The sequence below is a fragment of the Pezoporus occidentalis genome, unplaced genomic scaffold (assembly GCF_034315485.1).
Source record: "Pezoporus occidentalis ecotype Australia unplaced genomic scaffold, CSIRO_AGI_Poc_V1 ctg30, whole genome shotgun sequence".
NCBI lineage: Eukaryota > Metazoa > Chordata > Aves > Psittaciformes > Psittacidae > Pezoporus > Pezoporus occidentalis.
Window position 1 is genome coordinate 2,392,798 of NW_026914941.1, and position 13,887 is coordinate 2,406,684.

Below are 13,887 nucleotides of genomic sequence, written 5' to 3' on the forward strand. Positions count from 1 at the left end.
ATATAATGTTAGGATTAATAGGAGAGGCTGTAATGGTAAGAATTATGCATGTGCATGTTGCAGTGGTGGGGAGTCTGGAAGAAATTGTTTTTCATTTTGCTGTTAAATCCTGGTTGAGAATTTAATACCTTCCAGGACTTGGGAGCTTTAGGAAAAGTTGTGCTTATAATGTGAAACTAACGGTCTCTGATGGCACAATAGCGTTTTGTTATTTTAACAGCAATTTTAAAAACATCGTAGGAAAGTTTTTGTCCACCATTAAAACTATAAAGATCTGGCGGTAAGAAGATCATGGTGTGATTGTGATAGTGGTTGCTTGGTCTTGAGCTTTCTTTTTAAGCAAAGCTTGAACTTGTGACATTATTGTATTTATAAATTAAGAAATACACTGTACAAGTGCAAACAGAACAACAGCCTTGCTTAAGAACTGGACAGGTATTTAAAGAATACTTAGGTTGATTTTCTGTTGAGGAGAAGGTGCTTATATAGAGAAACCTGCGGATTTCTGAGATAGCAGACGTTTGCTTATGCAGTTACTCTGAAATGTTGACAAACTTTCAAGGCAGTATTTGTATTTGTCTGTAAGCTGGAAACTAATTAGAAGTAAGAAAAATAAACATAGAAAAGTTAACCCATTGAACTGCAAGTGCTGCTGTCACAGTGAATGTACTGCCTTATACACTATACAGTAGAAAAATGCATTGCAGTGTTTCCTACAAGCTCTACTGCTGTGTGCTCATGGAGAGGGAATGCTGCAATAATAATGGGCTTTGTGCAGGGACTCAAAATGTGTCCACAAACTTGGAGCTAGTCACGTTGCTTTGCTTAGCTATGCTGGCTGAGTTACAATTTTTTAATCCTAAATTCTAAAATGCTTAATAATGTATGGTTTTATTTGCATAAGTGTACCTGACTAGGAAATGTTATCCCCTCTTTTGCATTCTGAAGTCATTAGATCTGTAATGCAGAATAGACTAAACCATTTTATAATAACATGCTAAAGAACAAAAGGGATGAGACACATGTTAAGAAACCCGAAGCAAACTAACAAAGAAAACCTAACAATCAAATACCAAAGTCAGAAATATTTCTGGCTACATCCTTGTGCAGGATATGTAAGTCTTGAGGAGGGAGGCTGTCATCTTCCATTGACATCATGCCCTAAAGTGATGTATGTTCAAAATTCTTTATATTATAGGAGTTTTATACATACATGGTTCTTTCATAGAATAAGCTGTTATATTACCTGAGAATGTTTCTCAGGTTTGAGACACACAACATGTTTATGTGTGTTTTGAATATTTCAAAGACCTTTTGGGTTCTCATGCAAAAAAATAGAATCATAGAATCATAGAATAGTTAGGGTTGGAAAGGACCTTAAGATCATCAAGTTCCAGCCCCCCTGCCATGGGCAGGGACACCTCGCACTACACCATGCCACCCAAGGCTCTGTCCAACCTGGATAATAACACTTTTATAATAATTGTATATATTATTATTTATAATAATATTTTTGTTTTATTTTCCTATATACTTTCAACAATGGCCATTTCTTAAGAAATTTCCTGTCAAAATCTGATGTCATATACTTATATAAGTAATCAAACTAAGAGGAAAACAAAGTGTGATGGGTTGACTGTGCCTGGACACCAAAGCTGCTGTGTCACTAGCCATCCTCAGCTGGATAGGAGAGCAAAAGCATAGCAGAAAGCTCCCACATGGGCAAAAGTGGCTTGGCTTGTGGAAAATTAGTTTACTACTAGTCAGGTCAGGGCTGGATAATGAGAAATGAAAACTAAACCTTAAAATGCCTTCCCCCAACCTCTCATGGGCTTAACTTCACTCCCTAATTCTACATCGTCTGGGCACATGGTGCAGGGGGATGAGGAATGGGGTTGTGGTCAGTTTATCACATGTCTCTGTCACTCTTTCCTCCTCAGGGAGAGGACTCCCCACGTTCTTCCCCTGCTCCAGCGTGTGGTCCCTCCACATGTGACAGTCCTCCATGGACTCCTCCAACATGAGTCCTTCCCACACATTGCAGTTCTTCATGAACTACTCCAGCGTGGGTCCCTTCCTGTTCCTTCAGGAACAGGCTTCTCCAGTGTGGGTCCCCTGCAGGGTCACCAGTTGTATAGCAAGCCTGCTGCAGCGTGGGCTTCTTTCCATGGGGCAACTTTTCCACCTTCTTAAGGACATTATCCCAGAGATTGTGCCACTGTCACTGATGGCTTCAGCCTTGGCCAGCTGTGGGTCCATCCTGGAGCCATTTGGCATTGGCTCTGTCAGTCACAAGGGAAGCTTCTAGCAGCTTCTTGCAGAAGCTGCCCTGTAAGCACCCAGCTACCAAATCCTTGACACGCAGACCCAGTACACAAAGGAAGGAGATGAGCTCTTATGAAAGAAATTTCCTTCTGCCAGTGCTGGTTTTAGCCCAGTTGATCTGAGAGCTTTTTAATTTTGCTTTCTAGATTCTATTTCTGTCTTTACTGGTGAAGTAATTTTATTTTACAATGTTGTGGACAGCACTGTTTGAGTCTATGGGTGTGCACTCTCTTGAGTTCTTGTTTAGCAAACTTTACTTTCTTTGAGAGCATGGTCTAAAATCGAATTAATTGGCTCAAGTCTTGTTGAAACTGCTGAGTTCTTCCATGAGGATTTGCAGGGAAGCTGCAATGACTTTAGAAGCAGTAGTGCTTTTTTTTCCCTCCATTTACCAATATTATCTAGATACAGTTGCTAATGATTTTGTGTGTGTCAAAGATTCTATTTCAGGGTTTCTTTTAATGTTTAACCTTGCTTTTTGAAAAGTACATGATTATCCTTGGCTCATTTTCAAACCCACTGTATTACTCTTGCATAATAATTAATCATTTCCATTCTGACATTTGGTCTGTATTTGCAGGTTGCTGTTTGATAGTCTTTAGTGTATATATACCCTTTTATAAGCATCATATAATGTGACAGTGATAATGGGTTCTGAACAGGAATAAGTGGTGGCAATCCATTTTGAAAGATTTATAGCACAATAGGAGATGATCTCTACTAATCATGGAGGACCACTCTCCAAATAATTTTGTTCACCAGGGGTGACTATTTATTTTCAGTCTTGCAGTGGCTGGAGATATTTATCATTGCTCAAATGTTTCCATCATAGCATTGGTCTCCTGCTGTTGACCTGACAGGCCAGATTGAAGACCCCCTGTATTTTTTGCATTTAAAGTAAATTCAGTATGAAAGGCTTGAGAGAGGATTTTGTAGTTTTCTATGAAAAATTGTATGTAAGTAGACCATATCCTTATAAAAAGTAATCTTCAAAATTAAAGAGACTTGAGCCTTCGAGACCTATGAAAACAGTTTAAAAATACAAAAGTGCAAAATTTGTATACGTACTTGATGTACTTGAAATCACTCTTTGACGTTTTTACACTAAAACCATCAAAATCTCAGCCTCCGTTGCAGAGCGTTATCTGCTATCTCGGCAGCTTTTTATATAGTGTAAATCAGTGCATTTTTACCCATCAGTAGATCATTCTGGCCTCAGAGCTTAGAGGTTTCTGAGACCATCTCTTGTCAGTGCTCATGGGAATTAAGTTACAAATAAAAAGAGTAGTTCTTAATACAGATGTGTCTTTTCCAGGTTGCAAATATATTATCATTTCTGCAAGAAGGAACTTCACCAGGGTACTCTGTGCAGGTAGCAAGGCTATTAAACTGATGTATATTCCTATCAGTTTAATGAAATGTGTTTGTCCCAAATTCCATGTCATTTGTTCAATCCATTTTTGCAAGGAGACACTTGTATTGCCTGTGTTTCAGAGAAGAACCACCCTGTATAAAGATTTGTGTATATAGACATATTACACAACGTTGAGTTTTACAAGCAGTATAATTTTTTCATGGCAAAAACTTACCACCTACTGATCTGGGTAGTAAGTAATATATTGAGAATAGGTAATGCAACATTTACTTAGCCACTTGAAGTTTTAAAAAGGGAGTCTCTCTTTTTGTAATTAGTAATATAGTAATCTCAAATTTACACTCCATTGCAAGTTGCAGCAGTGTTTTCTTTCCCTGTTGTCCACACACCACTAAGTCTACAAAAATATCAGTTTTCAAGGAGTTGCTTGGCATTTTCTGGAAAAATCTCCATTTAGCTCAAATACATTTTATGAATAGCTAACCATAATTTCCTGAGCACTTTTTTACACTCAGCTTCACTTAATTTAATACTTAACGTCCAATTTAATACTTAAGGTTTTTTATTCTTTTATTATTTCTACCAATAAAGTAAGCAATGTTACATTTTCATAACACCGTGTCTAGTATTGTCATCCTGTTGCTGAGATGTTGATACTGATTTTCAGGGTCTGCAGGGTTAACTTATCACTCAGAAAAGTTGAGTGATGCACTAGCTAACTTGTATGGTGTTCAGTGTACCTGAGACTTGGAACAGACTTAGCAAACACAGTCCCATTTTATCAGATTTTAAGTCCTTGTCACTATTCAGTTGTGAAGAAGGTTTTCTGTCTGAAATGTTGAGATTAGTTGAACAGATCTTTTAAAAAGAAAGAATTAAAGTCAAAACCTACCCTCCTTCTTGCTCAGCAGAACTTTGCTCTTTAGTTTCATAATTTCACAACACATTCGAGCCTTGTAAGCTTTAAAATTACTTATCTGACAGCTTAAAAGACTATATACAACACTGTTTCTTGCTGTGATCTCTGAAGTCAGCATCCCCTATGCTTTTCCTTCACTATCTCACCTAGGAAGGTTGGAGATTCTGTTTCCCCACTTGTTCAGACACTCTCTTTTAGGGGTTTTTATCCATTTTTCAGTTTCCTTTCTCACACGATACATTGGTTCTGTATCATTTCTGAGCCATTTCTATGGCCCTCCATCCAGTCTTTTCACCTAGTCTTAGTTTCTCTCTTAGAAATCACATCTTTTTAGAATGTTATATTCACATTGTAAAATTTAATATTTCTAGGTTCATTCACTCATATATTAGTTGAAGCCAGATCCACAGGATATCTTGTGATTGGAAGGCAGGAATAGAAAACATTCTGCTGGACAGTAATCAAACACTTCGCTTTCTTCCCCGTCGGTTCAAATAAGGAGCAAAAAGCAACATACTGCATTTGTCTACTGAGCAAAAGGTACAATAGTCCCAGCCTGTGAAGTGAAGCCTCACAATGGCTTGCTCTTCAAAGAGAACCCCAATACCTGTGCTGCAGAATATAGTTTCTCCCATCAGATAGGAATTCATGACTCCTGCCAAGAATACAGGTTACTCTGTTTAAAAAAGAGAAGCCTGATAAAGAATGAAAACATCCATAAGTCACAACCATGTTACAACTCTAAAGCAAGAAAGACCTCATATAATTTGTATACAGTAGAGAGAAATAAGTACTGAAGTTTTATTCCTTTGAATAATTAGCTTGTTGAATTAGTTAACTGGATGATAAGTTGTAAAATAAGTTTTCTATATAATAAAATACCTTTAACACTCTCAGCTTTTTATAAAACAGAGCTTGAGAATCCTCAGGAAAACTTCATGATATGTCTGGGGACGGAGCCTGGTGAATGCTTATGGTTTTGTCTGTCCTCACTCCACTTCCAGGAATGAATTGACACTCTCTGTCCACACAGCTGCCATTTGGGTCAGACCTACTTTCCTTGACACTGGTTTACTCTACTCATTCCTAATCCCTGCACACACACACACTTGTCTCTATGTCTTGTAAAGTTGCGGTTCATTTCTAAACATTTAAATGGCAGCATGCTGTAAGAGCTGACTGATCCAAAGGGAATCAGATCAATAAGGAAAGAATCCTTGAAACAGAAGGAGAACAGAAAAGGCCAGAATGAAAAATTATGTTAGAAATTACTCCCTAAACCAGAATTTGTAAGTCTGGAAAGAGATGCCTAAGAGAGATGTAGAGACAATGGTAACAGTAAGGTTGGTATAAAGTAGTGATTGGTGAATTATTCTCTACATCCTCTAATCCAATAAAGGAATCCACTATTGGCCCCAGAAGAAGCAGGATAATGTGCTAGATTGATCTTGGTCTCACTTAGTGTGACTCTTCTAATGATTTGCTCATTACTTGCTCGTTCTCACTCTGCTCATTTGTCTCTCTTTTTAAAAGCGACAAATGACAACAAAACATATAATAACAAACAAACTGTGGTATGGTATAGGCACAACCAGGGTGTTGGGTTGAGGTTTCTAATGAGGAACCTTTTAAAAACCCACTTTGAAGTTTTCAGAATTGAGAAGAGATTATGCCTCAAGATATTTTACTGTAAAGGCTTTCTAAATGGTTATTGCTTATTTCTAATGAATCTTAAGGGGGTTTATTCAGATTAGGACTCAATCTGCCAGAGGCAAGTCCAGCACTTGTAGTTTCTTTGTAAAAAAGAGTGCTTCACTATCTGTCTATGACACATTTAGGGTAACAGCCTGTTACTTTAGCCATGCTTTCGTCCACTTCAAGCACTGGAATTTCTTCTTGTGGCAGTGACTGCATCACACACCCACCTCAGCATGCCAGGTAAGTGCTTGTAATGCCATAGAATATCTGTGGAAGGAAGACGCTTGTTTGTCTTGATAATTCCATCACACATACCTTTTAACTAATCATAGAATAGAATCATAGAATCGTTAGGGTTGGAAAGGACCTTAAGATCATCTAGTTCCACCCCCCCCACCCCCCACCCCCCCCCCCCCCGCCATGGGCAGGGACACCTCACACTAAACCATCTCTCCCAAGGCCTCGTCCAACCTGGCCTTGAACACTGCCAGGGATGGAGCATTCACAACCTCCCTGGGCAACCCATTCCAGTGCCTCACCACCCTAACAGGAAAGAATTTCCTCCTTATATCCAAGCTAAACTTCCCCTGTTTAAGTTTTAACCTGTTACCCCTTGTCCTGTCACTACAGTCCCTAATGAAGAGTCCAGATTCAGAACTGTGAATTACTGAGGGATCTGAATGTTACCTCAGCTCTGCTCTTCACAGAGGGCAGAGAGGATATTCAAAATGTATGTGCAGACCTGGTGGTCAGAATCTAGATGTTAGGTTCATGGGATGTGGGTAGAGAGAGAAAACTGTCCATGTGTGTAAAGATGTGTAAATCAGTAGTAAAAAATGTAATGAATAATAGTTCTATTTGCTCTCTGTCACATCACAACATTATAAACAAGGTGCTGTGTGTCGATCATAGCACTGTGCTAGCGTTAGCCATGGATAACCAAGGAAATAGCAAATGTACTTTGTGGCATCCAAGCATAGAAAATAGTGCCATGCAGCAAGAAGCATGTTGCTTAGGGTTGCCTAGCAATAATTCATTATGGTTAGTAATAGAATGAGAGGTTTGCCGTGAAGAGCATTTAAGAAAGTGAGGTGGGTAGGTGCAACGATGTAGTATAACATGGGGAAATTAGGAAGAAAAATAATCTTCATCAAAAGTGACAGGACTAAGCAGAGAAAGCCTGTTGCACTGGGATGCTGTAAAGATAATATAATCACGAGTTTAGCATAGGGATTTGCCTTAGGGCAATTGCTGTTCAGTCTAGCTGCATAGGAATAGCTAACTTTACCCCTAGAATTTAACCTGCTTTACAATGAAAAGTAAAAATGGCTCATTATTCATATTAGCTCAAAAGTAAAGCATTTTGAGTGAAACAATTTGCATCTGTATTATCTAGCTTAAGTGCCCAGTTTACATACACAAGAGAAAATAGCGATGAACAATTGCTAATTAAGCATATCTTGTGTATCACCTGAAGTTGGAATAAAGGCTGCATGTACATACGCTTTTACAGAAAATAAAGTGTATATGTATGCTTGCAGAGGCCCTATTCCATCATCCTGTCACAATTTCATGTTCAACTACATTTATGCCCTGCTTTATGCAATGTGGAGCGCTTGCTAGTTTAGACTGTTTTTATTAAATACCTGATGTGTTTCCTTGCTGAAGTGATACTGGTAGAGGTGAAGTGCTTTGGTAGCCTTTGGAATACAGCATGTTTTACAAACATCAAATGGTAATTAAAGACCACTGGTAATGCAATGTTGACCAGTAGCCACATGGGAGTCTTTTATGTTTGCCTCATTTAGGTTTTTGATTTGTGTGTTTATGTTGTGTATTAGAAAGAGTTTGAGAGCAGGCCTCTGTTGGGGGACTGGTCCAGAACCATACTGGCAGTGGTCATTCTAAAAGTGACAAAAACATACGCAAAGTTACAGGCTTCATGCGCACTTAGCTATATCTCCCTGCAGTTTGGTCTCTTTGGTGGGTTTTGTTTGATTTCTTTTCCTTCTTGCACAAAGCTCGTGACAGGATTTTCATTTAATACTGAGAACACTTTAAGGGGGAAACCACAGACAAATGAGTGGACTGAAGATCCTAAAGTGCTTCAAGAGGTGTTAAAAGAGTTTTGAGTGGTCTTTGCTACATCCAGTAGTTCAATTCTTTCAAGATTTATGTTTCTCTTACCTCTTTTCTTTCAGTGTAGGAGCAAATACAAGTATTTCATGATTTTTAAGAGTATTTTAAGCCCCTTACTGGTCTATAGTATAAATTATAATATATATGTAAGATACAATATAATAGTATCTTAAAACTTTCCTCAAATATCTTTATATGTGAATATATTATATGTTTGTATACATTGCATGTATTGAAATTCATGTATTTGTATAAGTTACTGTGTATGGAGTGCTACTATCTAACGGAGAATTTCAGGGTGGATGTAGACTCTGGCACTTGAAATCTCTATGAACTCTTTAAGAGCATCTAAAAGGCATAACTTGTAATCATTCTATGTTATCAACACAGTTACGTAGTGCTGTCATTTTGAATTGTGCTTTCAGAGAACACCCTTGTTTGCTGAAGGCAAAGTGGCATTTCATGGATTTTTCAGACTGTCCACAGGAAAAAAACTAGATCATTTGGCTATGCAGATTAGCTTTAGTTTACACAATATCATGTAAATGGAGGTCCGCAAACAGTCATAGCCAGCCATTTGCATGTTGCCCTTCACCTGCAACTAAATGTCTTGATCAGGACATGTTAGATTGGTACCTATCTGTTTCAGTTTGCTGGAAGGAAGTGGTGATAGTCTTTGCTGTTTAAGATGGATGGTTCACTTGTTCACAGGAGGAGAAAAGATTTCCAATCATTCTGCACCACTGGAGTCTGGCATGAGCTGCTCAGAGAAAGGAGGATAAATATCATCAGAAAAGAAGGCAGATGTGAGGGTGCTTTCCAGTGTAGAAACTTATTCTTAAAACAGGTGGCTAAAATGCACAAAGTGCCAACCTGAAAGTGGTACAACTTAGAGGGTTTATCTTGTTTTAAATAACTATTATGAATATTTTAGCACAACCAACAAGGCTTTTATTTCCAGACCAATTACATACTGAAGTCATTCAGTCATAGCAGTCACAATGTATGTAATTGATTATTTTCTTCAATCTAGCCATGATTTTTTGACTTGTGGAAAGCTGCATGTGTTTTCTGTGGCTGAAGTTGTTACTGCAGAAGAGGAAGGGAGCAACAATTTTTACTCTTTTATTAGAGTGCTTAGTACTCTGCTCCTGATATTACAATTATCATGAATATTATCGTATGAATCACAAGCTCAGTACAAGGATTAAATCTTGATCAAAATGGACTGCATTGACATGTATGCAGGAGAAGCATTTTAATTACTTTCTAATGCAACTAGAAGCTTCAGGCTTGCAATTTCCTTTTCCATTATGGGACACTGCTTTTTCAATCATCTTCCTCCTCCTTCCCCTCAGCTACCTGAAGTTGCATTTTTGCACCCTGACTTAAAATGAAATATTTTACACAATATACTGTGTCTCAGCAGAAAGTGGAAAGGCTTAGATCTGAGATTACTGGCTTCCCAAATAGAACCAATACATGTGTCTGTCTGGGAGAGAGGCAGTCAAACTAACTAAATCTGATTCTGTTGTTTCTTTCCAGTTGTCATTGTTCTACTGAATGTAGTGTTTGTTGCTTCTTGTGTGTCTAAGCCTTCTAGCACATGCTGTTGCTAAGAAACAGTGCTGTTATAAGTGGTCCAGATAAAAGAACAAATTCCTATTACACTGACTATCAAAAAAGGTGTTATCTGCATGATACCAGGATTTTTGTTTCATGAAATACACCAATCAGATAGCTAACTTTCAATGTATATGTCCTTGATATAAGAGTAGATGACATCTCTAACTTTAAGTGTTTGGAAGAAGATCCCAACTCAGTGTATTTAAATGATCCTTCCAGTCGAAAAGCCCATGATACCCTTTAAAGAGTTTATAGCTGTCTGCAGTGGAAATGGAGCCTTATGTGCAAGTTACAGAATAGCTGAACTCTGAATAACTGAACCTCTTGGTTCCTTAGCAGAAGCAAAGTAAAAGAAAACAGGAATAGTCCAGTATGACCTGAACCTTGCAGAGGGTGAAGAAGCTGACATTTAAAAAAGTAAAAATGTTTTGGTTCAGGTTTAATGTTTTGATTTTTTTTTTTTCCCCAAAAATAAAACAAAAACTTTGTGTCATAACAAAATATCACAGAAAGAAATCAAGAAAATACAGGAAATGCATCTTCCCAGGTAAAACTCCTTGACAGATTCATTGGTTAGCAAAGAAAAACAGTTGTGTGGCATGAAATTAACTTTTAATTAAGTTATATGGGGAAGCACCTTCTGACTAAGGGAGAGGATGTAGTCCTTGGAGACCTTTGGAATGCTCGCACTCAAATGCTCAGATTGTGGCTTAGCATGTGTATGGCAGCCGTGCATTTAGAGCCAAAAATTATGTCAATGAGCTCCCCAGAGAACTTGATGACAGAATTCCATAGTATTTTCCAAAAGCATATATAATAAATTACAGTATTAATATATTATGAACGTTGGAGCTAGATGATCCTAAGGTCCTTTCTGCGCCTAAGTATTCTATGATTAATAGATTTTTGTAGCATTGCTATAAAGTATTTTTGAAAGCTTTTTTGCTTTAATTTCTGTTTGACTTGGAGTGAGCCTGAATGCCTGTCCTGGACTGAAATAGAGTGTGTACAGATGAAGCTAATTAAGTAGGAGCTGTCGCTCTTCATTTTGAAGCCCTGCTTTTTTTTTTTTTAGCTTGCTGTCTCAACTTTGATTATTAAAATACATGTGGTAGTTCTCACCCCACGTTACCTGTGAGTGTTACTAATTAGGTGTCAGGATGTCAGTGAGTAATGTGAAATCATGAATAAATTACAAATAAAAGCCATACATATGTACAGAGCCATTTAACTAATTAAAATGCTGTGCAGCAGGAACTATACTAGTGATAACCACTTCTGACCTTTGGGTTGGAGCTTCCTTTGCCTGGAATTTCACTGATTGATTAAGTAGATGATAATAGTCAAGTCAGAGTCACAGCTGTAAAACTCCTTTGTCACAACAGCAGAAAAGACAATCTCTATCTGTCTCTATCTGAGAGTTAAACAGATTTGATTTACTTGTTAGGCCTCTACCTATTTGTCATTCAGCATTTACATAACAGAGGAAAATATGGTTAAGACTGTAGTCCAAAATAGTCATTAAGACTTAATCATGACAAAACAAACAGGTACAAAATAGGGAGAGGTGTGGGAAAATTGTGCATTCTTGCTTAAATATGCCTACCTACTGTTTTAAAATTGTTTTTTTTTTCATAGGAAGGAAGCTACAGGCATAAAATTAAATGGGATGAGATATGTACAGAACACAACCGTAATCATTCCTGGTATATCTGAAGTAGGAGTAGTAACTTAGGAAAGAACAGTGCTCAGGCAGATGTATCACTGGGCTTCCTTAATGTCCTGCAGGGTTTTTGACTTGCATCCAAGTGCAGTGGCAGTGGCTGAAGCTTAGACAAATTGATGATTAATACCTGTGGGTCATAGAATCCAGAGATTCGTATTCCTATGCTGCAGTTCCTGGGTAGTACCAGTATCATCTTGTCTATTTAGCTGTTCTGTAACTTTAGGGAGCATAGATCTCATGTCATATTTTTTTGAGGGCTTTTCCCTGAACTGGTGACTGTTGTTTCCACTTTGCTTCATCTATTCTTTATCAGAACCATTATGATTTTTTCATCTTGTGAGTTGTGTTTTGGGTATTTGAAGAGAAGGGGAGGTTTTGCTCAGACACCTACCTTAGAGCATTTTGATGTTTCTGTTTCTCTTTGAATGACAGATTAGAAACCAAAAAGGAAGCTAACAACAAAAGCACCCCTATCCCCAAACTCAGGAAGATAAAATATAATGCTTCCAAACGATATGCGCTCTCTCTATATCCCAGCTGCTCTGTAAAATTGTTTTTTGTGTGTTTCAGTTTCTCTGTTTCTACCCGCATATCAATTTCCCTGAGCAGATGCAGGGCTCAGAGGATCCGTGCCTTATGGCTGCTCTGCCATCCAGACTGCCTATGTGCTACAGTACCTGGGAACCCAGCCCAGAACTTCCAGGCTTCCAGCTCTGCAGCAGCAAAGCCCCAAGAGTCCTGGATTCAACCCACAGTTTCCAGGTTTGCAGGTTTTCTAATGCCAGCAGAGAAATGGATGTGGCGCTGTGGCTTCCCAGGCTCTTGGCCTCCTGGTTTGAGAGTGGGAAACTTGGGAAACCACAGCTAGTTCAAGGAAAGGAAGCACAAGAGCGCCTCAGATGGGTATAGCAGTGGGATACCTATCAGCCCTCCCAAGACTGGTACCATTAAATATCATCAGTGAAAGCCTTGATATCAGGAGAGAGTACTGAACATCTTTCTTGAACTCAGTTCCACTCTAGAAGCTTAACAGCTTCTTCAGACTTGTCCTTCAGTGGTTTACATTTAGTTTCATGGCAGGGATGTTATGTAACAGACTGGTTGCTTAAGTCCAGGTCCCTCTATCATCTTGGCCAGTCCTGTATCTAGTAGGTGCTACAGCTCCCTTGCAACCCAAAAATTGGGAATTGAGGAGGTAAGGAAGGCCTGAAACAACTCAGTTAGTAGTCTGTACCTAATCCTACCGGTATAACTTTCTAGAGACGCTTTTTGTCAGATTCATGTGGGATCGATATTCATGTGGGATATAATCTTTGGAGAAGCATAATTCTCCTTCTTAAAACACAGAGCTCTCAGCAACACAAAAACCTTTCCAGTTCCCAGATTCAGGATTTTCCAAATGTCTGGTAATTCAGTAGAGCTATACAGAGAAATGAAATAAGTAACAGAAAGAAATTGAAATAAATTTTAATTACAGATCTGTCTGAAACTTTAAAGTCCAAGATGAATGGATTTAATTAGCTCGGGACACTTTGGTTTTTCTATAACTCAAATGTGTCAGCTTTACAACATGCAGGCCCTTAGGCCATCATTTGAAGTGAGTCATCTTTATTTTACAGTGTTTAAACTGGGCATACATTCTGGGGTTTGTGATACTCTGTAAAATCTGACAGATTGTGGCTGGAGGCTTTATTTTCATACCTGTAAATAAGCAAAGAATTGTTTTACAATATTCCAATAAGTCTATTTTACGATCAGTCATGAAAAAGCTCAGAGAACCATTTTTAGAACAGGCCGTGGCTCTGCATTATTATGCTTTCAGTTAAGGTAATGGGAATTCAATAGAGTCCTGTCTGAAAGGATATATCCTACCAATGGTGTAAGCACAATAAGGATCAATTTGATAGGATTTAATTACTTCAGTGCTCATCTGGTGAAATTATTTCCTTTTAATGTTTATTGTGAATTGTGCATTACAGACCTAGTGCATAAGCACAGACCTAAACCTCTTTCTGACTTTTAAGTAGAGCTACACCACAGAAGGTGCATCCAGCAGTGTAGAGAGTAGAAACAGACACT

The 13,887-nt window shown here is 38.3% G+C and overlaps 1 long non-coding RNA gene across 2 annotated transcripts; it reads right to left on the reverse strand.

Annotated features, from left to right (window-relative positions):
- Positions 1-2,428: 2,428 nt before the first annotated feature.
- On the reverse strand, positions 2,429-10,631 carry LOC134168121 (uncharacterized). Of its 2 annotated transcripts, none has more exons than XR_009966431.1 (3): positions 10,611-10,631; positions 9,093-9,216; positions 2,429-3,345 (listed from the first exon to the last, which is right to left on the reverse strand). It is a non-coding gene; the product is annotated as an uncharacterized LOC134168121 (long non-coding RNA). The 2 variants fall into 2 exon arrangements; XR_009966432.1 differs by having other exon boundaries at positions 9,093-9,219.
- Positions 10,632-13,887: the final 3,256 nt, after the last annotated feature.